This window comes from Ostrinia furnacalis, unplaced genomic scaffold (assembly GCF_004193835.3).
Source record: "Ostrinia furnacalis isolate ACB-3 unplaced genomic scaffold, ASM419383v2 OfSCF7013, whole genome shotgun sequence".
NCBI classification, from domain to species: domain Eukaryota; kingdom Metazoa; phylum Arthropoda; class Insecta; order Lepidoptera; family Crambidae; genus Ostrinia; species Ostrinia furnacalis.
The window spans coordinates 511,851-534,365 of NW_021137252.1; the positions used below are offsets into that span (position 1 = coordinate 511,851).

The window sequence follows — 22,515 nt, forward strand, 5'->3', positions numbered from 1 at the left end:
AAATTCGTTGAATGGAGCTCTGTGATTGGTTCGTGTGTGACCCCGTGCGTCCACGCGCACTGTGAGACCTCATAGTAATGTTTGGGCGTCACAGCTCAATGACATGTATTAATGTTGCTCGTATTGGTCACACTTTCCTAATTCCCTTTGCCCTCTGAATTGTAACCTACAAAGTCCATTGTATTTTTACGTCTTTCACACACGAGCCGTCCGGCGCGTCCGCCCCATCAAATTTAATTTCATTGACTTCTACCCTAATATAACCGAACAAACACTCACACACTCAATATATTAATGGAATACCGTTCGGGAATCACTCAGGAGTGCTCCGAGCGATGAGCAGTAACAAATAGAGACGCATTTACCTCAATAGGCGCCTTCTAGCTTTAATAATGGCGGATATTTGTCAAGTCACAGAGCATACCTTGGGTTAGGAGCTGCGAAACGGGGTGAAGGTTCAATCAAGTTTATTATTGTTTTTTATGGGACAGGAGGGGAAACGAACAGACGGATCACCTGATGGTAAGTGATTACCGTCGCCCATAGATACCTGTAGTCCCTGGGGCGTTACAAGTGCGTTGCCGGCCTATAAGATGTAGATACGCTCTCTTCTTAAAAGTGTTCTAGAGATATCCATGCACTAAATTAAAAGGCCTTTAATGAGGTCGTCTGTCCACCTTGTAGGTGGACGTCCCATGCTGCACTTTCCGGTGTTTAGGCGATCCTAACCAACATAAGGACAATACACAAATAATCTTCAATTTGCTAGTCGCATCTTAGAATCAAACCTAGTAAGAAGGATCTAAAAAATATCAAATTCTAACTACTAGACCCTGAAGACGTTATATGTAATAATAATAATAAATAATAAATAAATCTTCGGACAATTTCACACAGCGCCAGCTAGCCCCAAAGTAAGCAACTTAATGCTTGTGTTATGGGTGCTAGCTTAACGGATATACTACTTATATACTTTTTTTTTAAATACATACATATTATACATAGTAACACCCAGACCCGTCACAGAAATTAAAATTCATAATTTCAATTTCTGCCCGGCCGGGAATCGAACCCGAGACCTCTCGGCATAGTAGTCCGCTCTGAACCACTACACCGACCGGCCGACTGTGTGTGATATGTATTTTCCATCAAAACGGAAATTCCTCAAAGACCGCAAAATTAAATAACAAACTTTAAAACCTGCAACTGCAACCAGTCTGCAACATGATTACTTTTGTATGATTTGTTACTTTAACATGCTTTTAGCATGGAGAACTTCGCAAAATGAGTTCTGAACTCGCATAGCTCGAGGCACATAAAATAAGCATAGAAAAACCTCATACGGGAAACTCGCAGCAATTCCTTCAAAGAAATGAAATTAACAGTAGCTTAAGGCTATGGAAAAGAAATTTTGTTCCTGGAAATATAATGTTATCTTCGAGTAAACTGCATTGAAATAATGATAAATATAAAGGTTCGTATAACTGGTAAGGTTGGTATTATGGTAAGGTAACGGCCGATGGGGCAGCAAGGTTCTGAAGTGGAGGCCGCGTACCGGAAAATGCAGCGTGGGACGTCCACCCACAAGGTGGACCGACGACATCGTAAAGGTAGCAGGAAGGCGCAGGACGCAAACCCGACAGCATGGAAAGCATTAGGGGAGGCCTATGTTCAGCAGTGGACGTCCTATGGCTGAGATGATGATGATGATAACTGGTATAACAAAGTAAGGACTCGATTTACTCTCAGTCATACATATATTGTCCTGTGAATAAACCTCTAAATCAGACCTGGGACAGCAAAAGTTCATCAATATTAACAGAGTTGGTTATTGTCATCATCATCTGGTAATTTAATCTCCACTCCACTACAGAAAGACCTTCTATAATCCACCATAGGCAAAGTGGAGGTTTGGCCTACAACCCCCTGCTGTCCAGCCATGTTGGGGAGGCCTGATGTTCGCATATTTATCCTTTAGTCCCCTCCTACAACATCCACGGGAAGAGTGAGAGCGGATACCCCATTGGGTATGGAATCCTAATGCCTTTTAGTTGTGCTAATCATCCTTCTATGTTTTTTGCTTTCATTAGCAGTCGAATTCAGGTGCACGTAGCAAACCTTTGAGACGATCCCGGGAGGATGCCAATGAACTTGCAAAGAAATTAATACAGTACAGTTTGAGCTGGGCGGAACATAGGCGGAGGCGATTAGCGATTTTTGAAGGTAATGCGTATCTTAGGAGGAAGATCCTACCTGGAAAACAGTGATCTGGGATATTTACCTAGCTACCAAATGCGTTGCCTACCCATAGCCAAATAAATGTGACTAAATATTTGTTGTCATTTTAATATACAAACCGTATACGATAGAAACGTAGACCAAATACGCCCAGTTGCCTCTTATTTAACACTCGAAATGAATTAATAAAACTGTTTTATGTAGTTAATCATTGAATACGTTTGTGTTGGCTAGAACAAGGATGGCTCTTCTGGTGTCGGTATCAGAAGAATATAAATAAGTCCCTCTCATCCAAACACATAATAATACATCTGCTGTTTTTGTGATCCTAATGGATCGAGGTGCACTACATTCAAGCATGACACCGTTCATGATAAGTGACGATATGTTTGTATTTAAATCGCTACCGCTACCGCCTATGCCCAGCCGTGCGTATACCTGTGACCGCTTATTATCCAGTGACGAATATTTGCTCAGATATTTTCACTAAAGTTTTGACTTTTGAGTTATCATGCGAACTGGGTATTTAATTTATTTTATTTCTGACATTTGATGAATTCAATTTGCTCCATAGAGAATGGCAAAGATAACTCACAATCATTGAATTGAATCAGTGCAAAAGTTAGGTTCATCATCATCATCATCTTCAAAGCCATCCCAAGCAGCACGCAAGCGTTGCCGACATCAAATATACAGCACTATTAGAACTTAGAGTTCTACTGGCGATCTATAAAGGTGTCAAGAAAAGATTATTTACTTATAAAAGTGATTAAACCGTTATTATACAGATAAAGCTGTACTAAGTTTTTATAAAATACTCCGTGTAAACTTAAGGCTTTAAAATAGAATATTTGAACTCCACTTTAAAACCCTAAGCATTTTTGACACTTCAATCTAATGTTATCCTTCAAGCTGCATAGTGGCTGTATTTTGCATGTGATCACTTTCTTACTACAGCTATAAGTTTTAAAATGGTATCACTTTATACTTGTTTCTGTATAATGGTATATTAAAACTCCTTTCTAAAGCTTATTATTAATGCGTAATTGTACACTCTTGTCAGTGTAATAGTTTCATAACTACTGTCAAATATGATTCTATAGAACTATATTAATAAATGAATTCTGTAATACAGCTTTGATCTGTATTACTGACAGTTGTCCTTGATTTGTAGAAACGTTGTGTGGTGAATAGAAATATGTGGAAAAAAAGAAAAACATGTGGTGGAGTAAAAAGGAAAATTCAAAGAAAATAGCAAAACATAACTAATCATCAACAAAACCAGTGATACATGTGAAGACATTGAAAAGAACAAATTCATTGATAGAACAATCTATAGTCAAGCGCAAGTTCAGTCAACGTCTAATGAAGGGTCCGTAGCAAAAACGGCATACGATAATAAAAGTGAGGATTTAGAAAAGCCCCCCTTTTACATACGAGTACAGTTTAAAATAGAAATAAAAAAACTTGTCATTGAGAAAATATATTTTTATTCATTGAAAAACCAGTCTATACGGGTTTTCAATGGCACTTCAAACATAATAGAAATATCCATCAGTGGATATCTTAAGTAACTAAAAATAATCAAAGAGTTACTTATTTACTAGATACACAAGAAAAACAGTTACATAATTAACTGAATCAATTGGTTTTATGACAAAAGCTTCATTTTCGATTGGATTGCTGGTTTTACCCAATGCGACCACATCTGTGTTTTTGGTATTGTCACACTTGGAAAATTCGTATTCTATCTGCACAGTAGACTTGCCAATTTATGAAACATTTTTTTTGGCTGTCCATTAGAGCATTTATTGTTTGTGGGTTATTAATTTCACTGTCTAAAATCAATTTTAGATAATTTTCCATCTGATTTACATCAGTGTTTTGCTGTGGAACCGTTGCTGCCACATCAGATTCATCCACATATTAAATGACGTATTGTGCTGCAGATTTTGGAACTACTGGTGTAGATGTTGTTGCTCACGTTGCTGTAGATGAAATTGACGGCTTTTCTGGTTGACTGAATGCCTGAAATCACATATACAATTAATTAATGAGATAGTACAAGTCGAAATAAACAAATTTATATTTTATAAGTTTAACCGAAAGTTTAACTTGAAAATAGTTCAAATAAGCGTCACTTGTTTGCAAAACTTATTGATAAGAAATATGCTAGAAGGTTTTTCATTTTTAACACGTAACCCTAAAGAGCTGTATAATTTATTTGCTGAAAACTGATGTACAGCCTATATAATAAAAATATTCGATTATAACGGCTATTAAAGGGTAAAAGCTGTGTAATGGTATCCAGAAAGTGCGTAGTAAAACCACGGGATCTATAATACTCTCCAGATATCTTTTAGGCTGTATGAAATCTGTCGCCATTTTCGAACAAATAACAACAAAAGAAAATGTGACTTCTTACATTATTTTGAGTATTGCTGAAGATATAGTTATGATTTTCAGAGAAAAAAATTATAAGTGGTACCTGTTGTACAGTATTATTTAACAATCTTATGATTCTAACCTCAAATTCATAAACTTACTTACTTGTTTTGGTAATATTCCTCTTGAATTCTTCAGTATTTCGCGGGCGCGTGAATATTTTTCCACAAAACAATGCACTATTTCACAGTAAAAATGTGTCGGCACGTTGAATCTGCAATTATAGTGATAGATAGTGACCTAAAGTCCAAAATTTGTTCTTGACTTATTAACTTCACAGTAAATTGGCGGCCCACCATAACTAAAAACTAAAAAGATGCGATTGTTTCATAAATTTCACTTTGTAATCTTCTTAAAAAACCAATGAAGAACTATTATCTTTTTAAGAAACTTATAAGAGAATAACTATACGCATATTGTTTTCTTCAATACCATACTACAGCTCTTCTACAGCTATAGTACAGCCAATTTTTTTACTATACAGCTACTATACAGCTATAATAACGCATTAGGCTGTATAACAATGGGCCCAATTTTTACTTACAGAGGATGTATAAGCGCTTATACAGTCCTTGTACAGCCTCACTATACAGCCTGTGGCATATAAATAAACTAAAATACAGCTTCTATACAGCCTGTCGTGCTGCTTGGGATGGGACGTCCACTGCTGAACATATGCCTCCCCCAATGCTTTCTATGTTGCCCGGTTGGTAGCGGCCTGCGTTCAGCGCCTTCCTGCTACCTTTATGATGTCGTCGGTCCACCTTGTGGTTGGGTGGATTAGCAAGCTTAAGTGGAAATGGGCAGGGCACATAATACGCAGAACTGACGGCCGATGGGGCAGCAAGGTTCTGGAGAGAAGGCTGTGTACCGGAAAACGTAGCGTGGCGTCCACCACAAGGTTAATCAATAGTTAGATTTAATATTTAATTTATTATAATTTTAGATTGCTCTTACTAGCTTTCTTATCTACTATCTAAAAATCCATCTAAAATGTCCTTCGTTCGTTCGTTCGTTTCAGCCAAATGACGTCCACTGCTGGACAAAGGCCTCCCCCAAGGTTTTCCACAATGAACGGTCCTGCGCTGCCCGCATCCAGGCTCTTCCCGCGACCTTTACCAGATCGTCGGTCCACCTAGTAGGAGGCCTGCCCACGCTACGTTTTCCAGCCCGTGGTCGCCACTCGAGAACTTTCCTGCCCCAACGGCCATCGTCTCTACGAGCTATGTGCCCCGCCCACTGCCACTTGATTTTAGCAATTCTGCGAGCTATGTCGGTTNTGATTCGATCACGCAGGGAAACTCACTCAAAATGTCCTAAATCTTCAGTATTTGAATTTAATTCCGTTTAACGACCATCATCATAGCCTCATTTTTATAAAATGCAAATTTTTCTCTCATTAAAATATGGCCGTAACTCAGCTTATCTATTTTCTAAATTCTACAATTTTACGCCTGCCTAAGCCCATAATAAAAATACCGCCGACACATCGCAGCGTCATCGCGAGCGTTAGAGTCAGCGCACACTGTCCTGCCCTTTTTAAAATCGAAAATAAATAAATAAATAAATATCCTTGGACATTTTACACTGTGCGCTTCTAGTCCCAAACTAAGCAAAGCTTGTACTATGGGTACCTACTAGACAACGGATATAAACATACTTAAATACTTTTTTTTTTTGTAAATACAAATATGTTCATGCACACAAATGTTTGTACTGTGCGGGAATCGAACCCGCTACCTCCGGAATAGTAGTCCACTTCGAACCACTACACCAAACGGCCGAAAAGTTTATATTACGAGAAAGAGGGGGAGAAGTTAAAACCTTTTTTTTCCTTTTTCCTTTACACTTAGTATGCTTTACGCCTACTAAACTAGAATTAAGAACCGAACCGAAGATTATGTGGTAGAGAACAAGCTCTACCAAACACTAGAAGGCAACAAGCCTGCGGTACACCCACAGCATTATAGTGACTATCGCCTTTCCAACGACTAACGAACGACTCTAACCTAAACATTCACATCGCATTTTATTCCCTTCAAGTTTTATTTCACGACAAAAAGTAGCCCATGTCCTAATCCAAGTCCAATATCCTTACCTATGTACCAAAATTCAACAAAAGTACAATATGTCATGGTGATGGTTAAACGACGAATTATATCAAATTCTCATTAATTCTTGAGATTAACCTACCTGCTGGTGGTCTACCCTTTACTTCTTTAATTACAAACTAAAGGGCCCACCTTTAGAGTCCACTTGTGACAACAATATCGCCATACCATGCCTATTGCAGTAAAGTGTACCGGGACCCTTATTTAAAATTTTAGTGCCAATAAACTGGCAGTATCTCAGATGGTATAGGTTTTGTTACAGTAATTTGACGTGGTTTACGCTGATGGGGCATAAAGCGGATTGTGTTATCGTGAACAGCGTGCTTTAGGAGCATAACAGACACGCTACTTTTAGCTTCGGCGATCGGCCATTTTGCGACTCTATCGATGCAGCATCGCGACTTCGCGACCTCATGCGTTCGGACATGGTATTGAAATTGAATTAATTTAAACAGGTTTTAACGCGATACGCGGATTAGGTAACATTGAAATATTACCTGTATTTGCCTGACGTTTCGACCGGGTTGCACCGGCCGCGGTCACAGGCTGACTGGAGCGTCGCGTATCGCGTTAAAACCTGTTTAAATTAATTTAAATGCAACGCAAAAGTTAAAAATTAATTATGGTATAAGAATCGCGCGTTTTAGCCACTCTTTTGATGCAACATCGCAATTTTGCAACTACATGCGGTTGAATGGTAAAGGAATCGTCCGTTTCAGCGACTCTATCGATGCAGCATCGCGAATTTGCGACTTGATGCGTTCGGACGCGGTATCGGAATCTTAGAACACACATGCAACTTTTAGCGTCTGTGTTCAATTCTGTGTTCAGTGATTTAGCTGCTTTTTAGAAGCTGAATGCAGTGATCACACGTTCCACACACTGAAAAACGCCAAACGCTTTTAAAAAGCTCGACGCAGCGACTGCAGTCGCTAAAACGCACAATCCCGATACTGCAGTACGCATGGAGTTGCAAAATTGTGTGGCTACATCGATAGAGTTGCTAAAATGCTCGATCCCGATGCCGTGTCCTAACACATGAAGTCGCAAAATCACAATGCTGCAAAGATAATAGCTAAATCGCGTGATTTCTATACCTACCGCATCGAAACGCATGATGTCGCAAAATCCGATGCTGCATTTATAGAGTCGCAAAAACCCGCGATTCCGATACCGCTTCCGAACGCATGATGTCGCAAAATCGCGATGCTGTCACGATAGAGTTGCCAAAACGCGCGATTCCGATACCACGTCCGAATCGCGAAGCTGCATAGATACAGTCGCAAAATCTAAAAGTCGCATGTCTGTTGTGACCCTTATATTGGGCCTGTTGAGTCATTGCGAGCATTATCGTTTATAAAGAGTTTACGCAATTGTTGGGTATTCATAAAAAATGATGATGGTGTTTAGGGTTACGTGGGCGTGGTTTAAATTGAAAATAATGGGAAAAATTACGAGCCTGTTTAGAGGATGGTTTGGTAAATAGATAATCCACGACGGTTTAATAAACGTCATTATCTTTTTTTTAACCTCTAGATAACTATAGGCATGACTAGCTTCTTACCACATATCCACCATGTCTAAACCATGAATTTTATTATAGACTGTTTAATCCACGAAGACGCGCCCCACAAATTTTTAGTCGAGGGAAGCGCAGGGTGCGGGGAGTTTGATCCGAGCAATCCGCGCGTCATTATTATAGTGTGCGTGTGCACTCATGGATGATTTAGCGTGTACCGATAACACTCGAACATTAGCGGGAGAATGGTGGGGCGCGTCTTCGTGGATGGAGCGATATATGCTTATGAATTTGTGTTCCAATCCATTTCTATCTATATCTATACCATCATCAGGTAATGAAGTCTCTGCTGCAGGAGCACAACCCACTCCCTACCCTAGCCAGACCGTTTAGGGAGCATAATATTATGTTGGCATATTTACAGCTTAGTCGCCTTTTACGATATCCACAGGAGTTGATTCTATTACTACGTCAACTCTTCTGGAATCACAGACACAAAATACATTATTTAGATCATCATCATCATCATTTCAGCCACAGGACGTCCACTGCTGAACATAGGCCTCCCCCAATAACTGCCACATCCACGTCTACGTGGGACTTCCACCCACAAGGTGGACCGACGACCTGATAAAGGTAGCAGGAAGGCGCTGGATGCAGGTTTCTACCAACCGTGCGATGTGGAACAACGTGCGAACAACTTCATCAAAATATTTTGTGACAAATACCGTATCCACAGCAACATGCATCCTGTACGACACATAGTAGCACGTATATCTCGGCTAATACAAGCACTACACCCGGCTCCGCCCGCGATCAGTCAAGCCGCTACCTGTTTTAGAGACAATACAATCTGAAATATAAATGTGCTCGTGATGATATCATTTCATATGTTTCGTTGTTTTACCACGAAAAAAGATAAAAACGTACACACTTTATTTCTGACTTAGTATCTCAGGCTATCAATTTTCCAAGTCAAAAGACGTGTATGTGCTCTTAAGGGCTCGTTGGTTCGACAATCCAGTTTTGCAGGACCCAGTAATGCAGGATTCCGACTCTAACGCCCGTAGTCACAAACGATGCTTGCTTAAGTGAAGCAGCAAATCGAACGCACAGCGCGCAGCGTTGAATAGAGCTCTGTGATTGGTTCTTGTGTCACCCTGTGCGTCCACGCGCACTGTGAAACCTCACAGTAATGTTTGTGAATACGGGCGTAACTTGCTGAAGAGAAAATTTTGATTTTCATACTTTAAAAGTGACATTTGCATGCTTTTACCTGCGACCACATTATTGAGAGAATACGAGTAGAATAAGAAAGTTTTAAAGAACTGAAGATACTTTATATTGCATTCGAATAAATATGGAGCTAAAGTTATCGAACCTGCGTGGCAATGCAAATATCTTTCTGCGAATCGTATACGAGTATCTATCTAAGCGACTGACTGACCACTCACTCACTAGTCACGAAATCTCAGAAACGCGTCACGGTTTCCTTTTAGAACGTAGATGCTCACTAAGACGGGATTTTGCAAAATTCAACCCCTAAGGGGGTAAAACGGGATCCACGCGTACGAAGTCGCGGGCGGCCGCTAGTTTATTTTAATTAATACCACTCACTGATTGATCACGAAATCTCAGAATCTGTAACACCTACAAACTTGAAATTCGGCAGTCCATATATTATAGGGTGCAGACATCCGTTAAGAACGGATTTTACAAAACTCTACCTCTAAAGGAGTAAAACGGGATCCACGCGAACAAAATCGCGGGCAGCCGCTAGTAATAAGTGAAATTAGTTTTTTTACGTTGGTGTTTATGTTGTCCCTTTGGAATTTCGGGTACAGGAATTTGGGCCGCGAAATTTTTCGGGAGAATGTGATTTTATCGGGCAGGGATAATTATCTGGGAGACATTTTTGAGACTGAAAAGGACTGGGGTAATGTAGAGTGAATTATGGAATAATATGCATTTAAGAACGAAGTATTATGAGATGAATATTGTATAATATTCTATGAATCAAGCTTAGGCCTGTTTCAATGCTTGAAAAAGGTGACTGTCTTAGGTAGGATTTTCATCCATGAGCTTTCATTAACTAGGTACATACGTAACATAAACGTATCTAGATAATAACAGTAATCTGTAATTAATAAGTTACTAAGCAGGCCTTCCACTTGATGGACTGATGACCTGGAGAAGGCGAAAAGCACCTGGATGCGAGCAGCGCAAGACCGGTCTTTGTGGAAATCCTTTGTCCAGCAGTGGACGTCATTTGGCTGAAAAAAACGAACGAACTTACGAACGACGGGCTATGAGGCGCAAAGCATTTACTGTCACAGTGATTTTAAAATTTTACTGTTTCTAAATACACAATCCTAGAAAGTAAGTAGCGGAAAACGAAGGCGAATCCTCAAGAATAACTGGACTTTGACTACCCAATATCGTCCTTAAGGCTTGTTCCAGAAGGATCATTTCCGGTTGAAGATGGAATCGAAGCTGTTTACCTGAAACACAGGGGATTTCAGATCAATAGCATCTAAGTGCTGATGAAACGAAAGGAGGATTTGAGAGGATTTATTTCTTTATTCAACCTATAAGTAGTGACATTTCGCTTAGGGTTCAACGGTGTAATGGTTTCTCATTATCTTGTACAGTCACCGTCAAATTCTTGACACCCAACCATCCAAAAGTTCGCAATATAGCCCAAAAGTAAGCAACACGTCTTTGTTACGATTGGAATACGATAGTGTTGTCAACTTTTCGGTCACTTTGGATATCATGAACTATTTGTAGCTGACTGTTCTAGCTTTAACCCGTTAAATTCGGCCTGTCACAGAAAATCTATAGGAAACATAGGGTTTTTTTTTCTCTCGTAAATATATTCATATGATACATGTTGGGCGCCAAGAAAAAGATGGCGCCCAACGTGGTAATTAGAAACTTTAATACTTCGCACGAAATCATATTTATTTTCAGACAATGAGGTACTTATTTGCAATATCCCGACCAAAATGGGAACAATGATGCCTCATTTGGCAATTAAAGCTAAGATGTCTAAGAAAGTCCAACTTTCTCCTACTATAAATAATTTAAAAAAAAAAGAACAGAAGCCTATGCCGTAAAATTTTACTGTTACACAAATGTATAGAATTTAGTCCCAATAATGAACACAAAACGTATTGTTTTAGTTCATTAGCCGAAAATTGATTAGCACGGAACCATCCAATATTAAATCATTTCGTACGCACCCGATTTCGCAATATCCTGTTGGTTTGAATTTAGAACGGTGTTTTCGACTGAACAGTGCGTACACTTGACCTGAAATTACAATGCTAATATGAACCTTACTGCGTTGAAATAAAGGGTATTCATTCACTCATTCTTACTGGGGTAAGTTGTTCTGAATAAAGGATTGGAATTATGATATTGCGCGTTTTCAAAGCCTACGCAAATTGAACCATATTTATTGAAGCAAAAAGGTTATTTTTCGATAAGTCACTGTACAGTCGTAGGCGTGATGATATCTTCCCATTTTTAAGCCATTTAGATTGATTTTTATCTGCAACAAAAGATATAAAGATTGCCCAAATTCTTTGCGAAAATCTTGTAAATATTTATAGCTCGCTTCGGTTTGAAGTTAAGAAAATTTGATGAATTTATAGCTATGTAAGTAAACAAATCTTTATTTATAAAAGGTTACTGACTGACTCACTTATCACAATATCTCAGAAACTGCAAGTGCTAAGTCTCAAATTTTGTATAGGAGTTCCTTTTAGAACGTATGTGCTCACTAAGACGGGATTTTGCAAAATTCAACCCCAAAGGGGGTAAAACGTGGTCCACGCGTACGAAGTCGTGGGCGGCCGCTAGTTAAGAATAATAAAGTTCAGCTGATATCACGTTTAAAAGTACATAAAAATAAGCCATTTTCCGTTTAAAACGTCTTACAAAGTGGACGACCTCAACCTATTACCGCATAATTTACCTTAAAGCCTGGGAAATTTGACACTTATTGACATTCACTTAATAAACACACCCTCAGCTTAAGTGCTTCCAAATTAGTTATTCTGTTTCGCTGACAGATTTAAAGCAGCCGTTATTTGAATCTGTTTTCTTTCCGCATACAAACGATGACGAACATTAGAAAAAATAATAATATTGTTGGTAATAAATAATAGCTGTTTCAATTTAGGGAGAATAAGCATGTTTTTTTTGAGTTTTAACAATAAACATAAAACTCAAATCCTAAAGTAAACAGGGTGTTGATTTCAATGCTCGCCATATTTATTTTGGTGATCTATTATGAATTATATAAACGCATTATCAACCAAAAAAAATTACAAATGAAAGTGGGATTTTTAGCAAATATTTTCCGTGCGACATCAATTGTACTGTGGCTCGCTATACTGCAATAAGTCTACACTGCGGCACCATCGAGCCGTAATCGAGCTACGCAGATCGCTCGCTTATTATGTCGAATAGCCTACAGCTGAAGCACGCTGAAGGAAGCCACGTAAAGTAGGTAGTGTAAATAGGTATTTTTCTTTGACTAACTATAGTTAAAGTTCAATTGAATTTTTTTCGAAGTACGAATTTTACTGATTCGTGATCAGAATAAGCGTTTGTGAAATAACAAGTTACTAATAATCTTTTTAAAAAATTATTAACGCACCTAAAATTAAAATACATTTCACTCTCATAAAAACAGTCGCGCATAAATAAAATTTCTGCTCGTTGCAGCATTGTGGTCCAAATATTCGCGCACAATTCATCGAATCCCCGAATGATTTACCTTTTCCGGCTGGGAGATCAAGAAAAAATGTTTTATTAAGCAAAGGAAATACATTTTTGCGCATCAATTTTAAAGGGTCAACATTAATATGGCGCAGGTGGGGATATAAAAACGCCGGTCTCACGGTGGGGTCCCGTAATGGTTCATTTTATGGGTCCAACTTTATGGCCCGCACTGGCCCGTTTCGATTTATGGGTGATTTAGTGTTGTGTGGGCTATGTTGACTCGGATCGTGACTCGATTGTTGACATGAGTAAATAATCGATTGATAGATGTTGCCTATTCCTATGGCGTTGACTAATGTTCTGGCTGTGTCATAAAGTAGCTAAATACCGAACATTATCTGCCTATTTTTGACAAGGATGTTTCATTATTTGAATAATAGTACTTTTTTCACCTCTACAGCTCTTGTAAAACCAAGAAAGGACTTAATTATAGAATACATATAATTTATTTCCTTTGTGGTAACAAAGCTTCTCCAAACAAAGGTTTCAAACCTTTTAAATTAAAATAAATAATTGTCATACTATTTATTATGATGTTTAGTATTAAAATAGAGTATCAAATTTTCAAATGTCGCGTTGAGACCCGTGTTTTTCTATTTTACTTGAAATGGAACGCTAAAGTTTAAGATCTTATGTCCAGAATTTTCATTTAGGTATTTTAATGGTAATTTCTCATTGTTAAAGTAGTAGTACAATTCCAGTGGGACCGATCGAGGAAAGACAGTTCAGCCTGAAGGCCTCTTTGTAATCAAAAGGTATAGGGATGAATATTAAGTAGGTATTATTGATTTATTTAAGTTATAATTTTTAGAACAGATTACTTTGGCCAATCGATCATCAAGTTATTCGAGAAGCACACCGGTCAACGGATCACATCACTACACATACAATATATGAGCGTACGTGCTCATCGGTACTATGATATTGATTCTAATGCCGACCGTATGATAATATATGTTCGTGTATCACTTCACCTTACATAACAACATCATCTACATATCCAATGTTCTAGGAATATTTAATGGATCAAATGCGTATTGATATTGAATTCTAGTAACTGGGAACATGGCAGCCCAAATAGTATACTGACAACGTTACTTCATATTATGTTAGAAGATTGATACGTACTTTTTAAAGGTTTTTATATACCTTGAACTATATGGAAGGCTTTTGGTAGAAGCATAATTTTATACAGTGTCTACAATTATAATAGACATTTAAAAGGTCATAGCAGACTTATCAACTCGGAAAGCAACGCCGTATCATCTTTCACGAGCTGTCATCACGCGCGCTGTCAACCGCGAAACGATGCGTTTACGTTAAGGTGCTGATAAGTGCGCGTTGCATACAAAGAATACTGACCGCCCCGAGTTGATACGGTTAGAAATCTTTCCAGGTTGATAAATGTTCTACGACCTTACTTCAAATAACATCTAAATGTGTATAAAGTACTTACCATAGCTCTTCTGTCAGAAGTTTTATTTGCCCTGATAGAACAAAACATATTTTACCCACCAATATCCGACTAACAAGCAACCACTCCCAAAATTGCAGCTTTGTGTCCCAAAATGAAATTGTGTAGTGCACATATGAAAATCTCTACTACAAACGTGACGGCAAACGTAAAACCGGGACTTAGCGAAATAACTAAGGATTTGCCGCCGCAACGTTGAATTTTGCAAAATAGGGTAAAAGTACTGGTTTGGGCCGTCTTTACACCGTTTTTGACAACTATTTAACTAGAATTATAAATAACTTGAAAAAATCGAAGTGCCTAAGGCGGGAATTAAACCCACGACCTTTCGCTTGTCGGGCGACTGCTCTTCCATCTGAGCTACTTAGACATTGGATGAACCCGCCGAAATTTTTAAGTGTAATACCTAAGTTATTTATAATTCAGTTTGAGAAGCGACTCTAATCGCTAAGAAATTTTATTAACTATTTAACTAAAATTACAAAATATTTTTTATCACAAAACTAGCTGACCCGGCAAACTTCGTACCGTTTATGTTCATAAAAAATAATGTAGCAATGTTCTAATGGTGAAAGAATTTTTCAAATCGGTCCAATAGTTTTGTAGTCTCTTTAGAATAATAGTGTAGATTTATTTTATATTCATCTTAATTTTCAACTACGTATGAAGTCATTTTTGGATTTTTGATACACATTTCAACTTTTAGTAAGCAAAAAAATACAGGGGGATTACTCTGAAAAACGTTATCCTAAGTTTCGAATGTTGCCATCCCTTTCAGGCAACAGATAGACACGAAACTACGACGTAAACAGCGTTTCGGAGTAGCCCGCAGTGCCCACAAACGGGGTCTCTACCCTATTCGTATTTCTATTTTTTTGCAAACGAAATAATGGTTCAACGGGAATACGCAAATGAAAATAGGGGTATAGTTTTCCATTGTATTTTAATAAGCTTTTCAGTTATCATAAACCCAATATCCTTTGCAAATAATGGCGAGAAATTATGGAGAATAATTTAACGAAAACGCAAATTTCTGCTTTAAAATCATTGTATTCTTAATAATGATACCTATGTGTGGTTTGGAATAAAAATAGTTTTAAATTACCAGTTTAAGTGTATTAATTATTTATTTAAAAAACTGGATAAGCATGAGTCGTGACCGCGCGCCGTGTAGGGTTCCGTAGTTATTCACGCGTTATAAATAAGCAGTTACTTCATCTAAGTCACTTTTACTGTTTTCTTCTAAGGATTTTTATTAAGTCGGTACGATAACATCACATTAAGTCATAGTTCTAGGGCAGGGTTTCTCAAAGTTAGGTACGCGAACCCGGGTTTCGCAATTCGATGAAACGAGGTTCGCGAATAATATTTACGTAATGGTGCCAAACTAAGGCTGAGTTGCGCCATCTTACTTTAACTTTGACAAACGTCAAAAATCTCTCAAACTCCATACAAAAAGCAAATAACGGTTAAAATGAGGTAAATAACTTAACAAAATGGTCCAAAATTAGGTAGGGGAGACTGGGTACGGTTGAAACTAAGGACGGTTGAAACAGAGCAAATATCTCGTAAACGGTTCCGCGGGGAGTGAGGGGTCCTAGGGGAAAAAGAAGCGGAAGACAGGTCCGAACACGAATTTAGTGCCTAATAACTTCCTAACGCGTTGACGTTGTGTATAAAACACCATTTTGTTTTTTACTACCCAAAGTAAGTATTTTTCTTCAGACATTAACGCTTATACTACCTGTTCCTTTTATGTGAATGTATCGAGTGTGCGTTTGCGATTATAATGAAGCTTGTAGAATAAGGGACAGTAACTATTTTTAATGTGTGATTATTAGTGTCAAAACTATAAAGTATATTTTACCAAAAGTGGGGTTGGGGACGGTTGAAACATTTTTTTTGGGTACGGTTGAAACAGAAAATGTATTAATATTTATTTTTTGTAAATGCTGAGAGTTTGGGTAAGGAAGATTTCCAGGGAGGAAATTCACTTGGTAAAGCATAAAAGCTGGAGATTCACTGCGGAAAGCGGCGGAAAAGTATGGTTTGAAAAAAAAATAAAGATTTTCGTTAACTTTATTTAGAATGTTAATATTATTTTATTATTAATGTTTATTAGATTTGGAAATATCATTTATTTTATCATATTTCTGTAATTTTTTTAAATGTTTACTACTTATCAAAGGCTAATTAATGTTTTAGAAATATTAAATACTTAGACTGATTAATGTCGTCATGTGGTACCATAATTTTAATATTCGTAGTATTAATGATAAATAAAACACGTTTTATTAGTAATTATTGTATTATTTGTATGTATTTCAACAGACCCAAATCGCTGTTTCAACCGCCCCTGGCATGGGGACGGTTGAAACAAAATTTCTTTTTTTTTAAATTTCGTATATTTCCGAAAATAGTAACCCAGGAACTATAATGATACAGCCATATCATAGCTAAAACTTCAAATTTCAATTTCACGTATCGTAATCGTCACTTGGTTATTAAACAACAAAATTATAGACAATAACAGCAAAATTGTTTCAACCGTACCCAGTCTCCCCTACTCCTAAAATTGACTCCATTTGCGACAAGAAATTAATGTGAAGACACTGCTTTGTTTCTTCACATTAATATTAAAAAGATTTTTTTTTAATTTTATTATTTTCTTTGGGGTAAAACTCCCCTTGGTTTTCATTAGCTAGTTTTAAGAGGTTCGCTGTCACCTGGAAACTTTAACAGGGGTTTGTAGACCCGAAAGTTTGAGAAACCCTGTCCTAGAGATATTAGATACTACATATTTTGTGATTTGCTCATAATATTAGTGCTTTATTTTGAATAAAAGATCTCTCCAAATCCTTCGTAGCTGTTCACGTCACCTGCCATCCAGATCACCTTAAAACAAACAAAACAAACCAATAGGAATCAAATTTAGCATCCCCTCACTCTTCTTAACAAACGACTGAACATCCACCAACAATGGACTTTCTGTTTATAAAAATAGCGTTTGAATTTGAATGTTTTGTTTGTTTTTCAGGGATCTCTTTATCGAGAATGAAATGTCAAGTTGACAAGTACAGATTGCCTCCTGATCGAGGGCCTGGAAGTGTGTATTGAATTGAAATTCACTATGGTATTTGTACGTTTGTGAAGCGCTTAGACAATCGGTTCGTGAGGTAATTTGGTGGGGTGCAATTTATTTCAGAAGTTACTTACCAGGTGATACCAAGTAGATTTGGATAGAACAAGACATCTCATTTAATTTAAACTAGTTCTTCAGTAAAGGGGTCAAGGTATAACTCATGATTTACAAAATCTAAGATAAACTTTAAGGAAGGTAGGACTAGTTTTTTTTACGACTTTTCGTCATTGATTGTAAGTATATCAAAAAATTATAATTATGTTTCTTTTGATTTGATGAGGTTTACAAATAAAGCCTTAGATTTGTATTTCTGGAGATCACATCCTAGCAAACTATTGTCTATGATAGAGCTCAGTACATTAAAAACTCGCCCCCCCTACTCCAGAAAACACGTCTACTGAAAATTTTGAAAAAAAAAATCGACTTACCTACTTTAGTACTGAAAAACCGGCAAATAAAGCGAATAAAATTAAGAAAACATCACTGGTTTATTTAAAAGAGTAGTTTTTTCAAATGAAATAGGTATATCCTAGATTACGAATGCATAAACTATAATACCTTTTGTGTGATCAGTAAATCAACGTCCAAGCACAAGTTACCTTCATAGTGTCTCCATTATTCACCTTTTCATTAGCAGATAGCAATTTTTCGCCGAATGCTTTATGAGGTTTGAAACAGCCGGGGGCATAGTAAACATTTTATATAGGCTGTCTTCATTACGTATGGCGATGGACATTTTGAAATTTGTAACAATATGTATAAATTGAAATGAGAGAGAGTACGATAAGCCAAAAAACTAGGTAGGTACTTAAGTATAGATTTTATATCATTGTTAAGTGTTTCTTAATGTTAAAGTATATTTAATGTTTATGGTGAAATGCCAATGTCATTACGTCACTGGTGACGCTCTTTTCAAGGTAGTACCTACAAAATAGTAGCGTCATGTTCTGTACACTGAGTAGGTGCCATTTTGGTAGTACAATTTTATTCCGTCAAATATCTGATATTGTGTTAAACTGTATTTGAACCAATAAATTATGTTTATTTCTTTCTTTCTTTTAAATTGTTGTTTTATAATGTTTTTGTAAATTACTTTCTACACTAATTAAATCCAAACCCGTAATCGCAGTAAGGGGGCAAACGAGCCACCGGCCATAGCCATAAAACGACGCCACCGATTTTCCTGTAGTTTTCATACATTTTCGTGTGGCGGCCACCGGGATCAACCGTGTGCGGCGAGTCCATAACACCCTAATAATCCTCTAAAATTCAACTCATGTCATCACCATATTTATTTGTAATAGGTATACAAACAGTTTACAGTCTAAGCCTGATCGTAAAGAAAAATTACCTTATTACAATACTAACGGCCCCCGCGACTTCGTATCTACGCGTGGATCCCGTTTTACCCCGTGATTCCAAAAATATAAGAATTTCCAAAAAGGTTAAAGCGACTGCATAGGAACTCGCCTTCACAACAAGTAATTCAGTCCTAAGGCCAGTTTACAGATTTCACAGTAAAATTGTTTTTACTACAACTGAATAATAAACTTTAATAACATACCGAAAAATGTCTTTTAATTTTGTATCAAGGTGTTGCCATAAACAGGGAGATTTACGAGTACCCTTGTTGCTCTGGGAGAAATAAAAGGACTTTTGGAGACGCACACTTAATACTGTCCTGGATTATTCCACTTATTATACTGGGTGAATTACCCAGGTGAACAGATGCGAAGACCTGGATGAATTAATTCCTAGTTGAACCAGGTGGATCGACGACATCGTAAAGGTAGCAGGAAGCGCTGGACACAGGCCGCTACCAATCGATCAACATGGAAAGCATTGGGGGAGGCCTATGTTCAGCAGTGGACGTCCTATGGCTGAAATGATGATGATGATGAACAAAGGCGACTGCTTTAGTCGAATCAATATACCTGGGTGCAATGGTTCCGAGGTGATATGAGGACACTAAAAATTCCACTTTCTTCACCCAGGTGATAATCAAATGAAAGGTGTCTAGGTTTTGAAACATGACTTGTACCTTCGTTCTTTATATCAAAATATATTTTCTCGTGTACTTTTTTTTCATATTGTTAAAAACCCATCGGCAGAAAATTTAGAAAATGAGAACATTGCACAGCGACGCAAATTCAAAATTGCGTTAAGTCGTCATCCCACAGTCTGAAGTGTGCGCCATTCCTATCTCCAAATAATTTGCTGAATTTATACTGACATTCCAGTACAAAATTCTTTCCTTTTCTATAGGAAATATTGTGGACCACGTGTGTTTGTAAAAGCCAGTCTTTCTGTGAAACGAGGAAAAAGCTAGTAATGTTTAACTGAAATAAAATTGAGTTCTGAGTGTTATTTAAGTTTGTTATACTTTCCTACAGATTTCGCACAGTAACCGTTCTTAAGTGCCATCTCAAGAACTGCAGTGTTTATTATTGAAACTGCTCGATGCCTTGATGGCCAAGGAAGCTTTTGAGACTCGATCAAATCAAGGATTGAGTCCGTTGGGAGGTGAGTCCTCTAATAGAGTGCCCACTCAAAATGCCCCTTCATTTTCCCTCACGTATACAGGGTGGAATTTTGTAATGCCACCTGGAGGGAAAGTAAGTACATACTCTTAATACTGTAGATAGAATATTTTACTCAAAGAAAACATTCCTTTATTTTTGAAATAAAAGAGAACTGCATTCAAAGATTTCCGAAAATTTTTCGAAACTTTACCACCATACCATACAATTTTCTGTAAATAAATAAGTAATTACAATAATTTATGATTTCATGGTTTTCCTTTCATTTGATTTATCAAGTTTGTTTGAGAAATTTCATCCTTATAGGTACTTAACCCTAACGATCGATGCAATAAAAATTCAGGTGTCATTTTTAACATTTTTTTGTTGGTTCGATTCCCGGGTGTAGCAAGCAAACTTTTGGAAATCTTTGAATGCAGTTCTATTTCTACAGTATTAAGAGTACTTTCCCTTCATGTGGCTTTACAAAATTCCACCCTGTATACTCAGACTTTATAGAGAGCTTTAGTAGTAGTAGACAGGCACTTACGTCTTACAGGGCAGGTTAAAATTTATGACAGTCAAAGGATTTAATTGCAAAATATAGGTACAACAGTGTTTACATTTGCACTTAGGCTGTATTGCACCAACTTACTTTGACGGTAACTTTAACAGTAACCAGTGTTTTTGTATAGAGTTTGACAGATAAATGACATTTATCAAAGTTAAAGTACCTAAGATGGTGCAACTTCAATGGTTGCAATGATGGTTTAACTTCAATATTATCCAAAAGAAAATTAGTGCTTAACCCTAAGTTTGGGAGAGTTTGGGATTTGGATCATTAAAGTGAACATACCGTTTCTATGTATCTATTGTAATATTATCAACCGACTTCAAAAAAAAGGAGGAGGTTCTCAATTCGACCCGTATGTTTTTTTTTTTTTTTTTTTTTTTNCGAATTTGAAGAAAATATTTCACCCCCAAGGGTGGAAAATTGGGGATGAACTTTTTTATACGCAATATTTTTAATTTTTAGTTTTTTTTTGTGTTCACGCATTTGAAGTCGGTTTTATTTTTTTAAAAAGTTAATTATTTTGATCCGTCAGCAAGCAATTAAAATAGTGCTTTAATAAGTTAAAGCACTATTTTAATTGATTTTAATCGCTTACGATTCCATATAATTTATTTAACATTGCTTTTGATTGAAACGATATTTTTGGCATTTGTAATTAATGCAAAACCTGCGAATCAATTTCTACTTTGTTTATTGTACTACAAATAAATAAGTAACAAAACCATTATCCATATTATGAATATGGAAGTAACCCTGTAGGTATGTTTGTTTTTTACGGTTTCACTGAAACTGAACGTTGATTAAAATAAAATACCCGTAATATTTGTAGTAAAACACTTGTGGGGGTGACATCATACTTTAAATAGGGTTGATGTCAATATGGTGGACAATTAATTTCTCAATTAATTAATTTACTTGTTTCTTGTAAAAAGCATGAAAAATTCGTAGAAATAACATATTAATGGACTATAATTATTATTGTGCAACACCGAAATTCAAAGATTGAAGCCGCGGGTAGAAGCTACCAGGGAATAATTGTTTCTAATAGTCTTTGTAATCTGATCAATTATCTTATTTATTTATTTTAAAAAGAAGTAAAAGAGACACGTTAATGTCATTAATGATAACGAGTTACCAGAAATAAAAACACATTCAGTTTCACACAACCACAAAATAGATTTTTATATAGGTACCTTGAAAAAACCACACGGCTCTAAATTGGCACCGTTTATTCAGCACCTGTCTTCAGCTAGATAGACAGACTGACAGACAATCTAACTAAAAGGAAGGGAGACGAAAAAAGCCGAATAAATACTATTGGTGCAATCGAAATCTATCGTGAAAAGTAATTTAGTAATATACAAGGTGTTACATAAAAATACGTTTTTATTTACATTTTTCATACGGTCAGAGCAGTCGGCAAGCGAAAAGTCGTGATTTTGATTCCCAACTGAGGCAATTAATTTTCTAACTATAACACCTCTTATAAACGTGTAATATTATAATAGCATGGGACGTCCACCCACAAGGTGGACCGACGACCTGATAAAGATAGCAGGAAGGAGCTGGACGCAGGCCGCTACCAACCGTGCGATGTGGAAGTCATTGGGGGAGGCCTATGTTCAGCAGTGGACGTCCTGTGGCTGAAATGATGATGATGATGATGAATACCTCTTACATCAAATTATTAAAAACTATT

At 37.1% G+C, this 22,515-nt stretch overlaps 1 long non-coding RNA gene and 1 other non-coding gene across 2 annotated transcripts; both read right to left on the bottom strand.

Moving 5' to 3' along the window:
• Positions 1-3,897: 3,897 nt before the first annotated feature.
• On the bottom strand, positions 3,898-5,302 carry LOC114363165 (uncharacterized). The gene is made up of 2 exons (XR_003656755.1): positions 4,789-5,302; positions 3,898-4,266 (listed from the first exon to the last, which is right to left on the bottom strand). It is a non-coding gene; the product is annotated as an uncharacterized LOC114363165 (long non-coding RNA).
• Positions 5,303-14,878: 9,576 nt separating this feature from the next.
• TRNAV-GAC (transfer RNA valine (anticodon GAC)) lies at positions 14,879-14,951 on the bottom strand. Its single transcript has one exon. It is a non-coding gene; the product is annotated as a tRNA-Val (tRNA).
• Between the last annotated feature and the right edge of the window lie 7,564 nt (positions 14,952-22,515).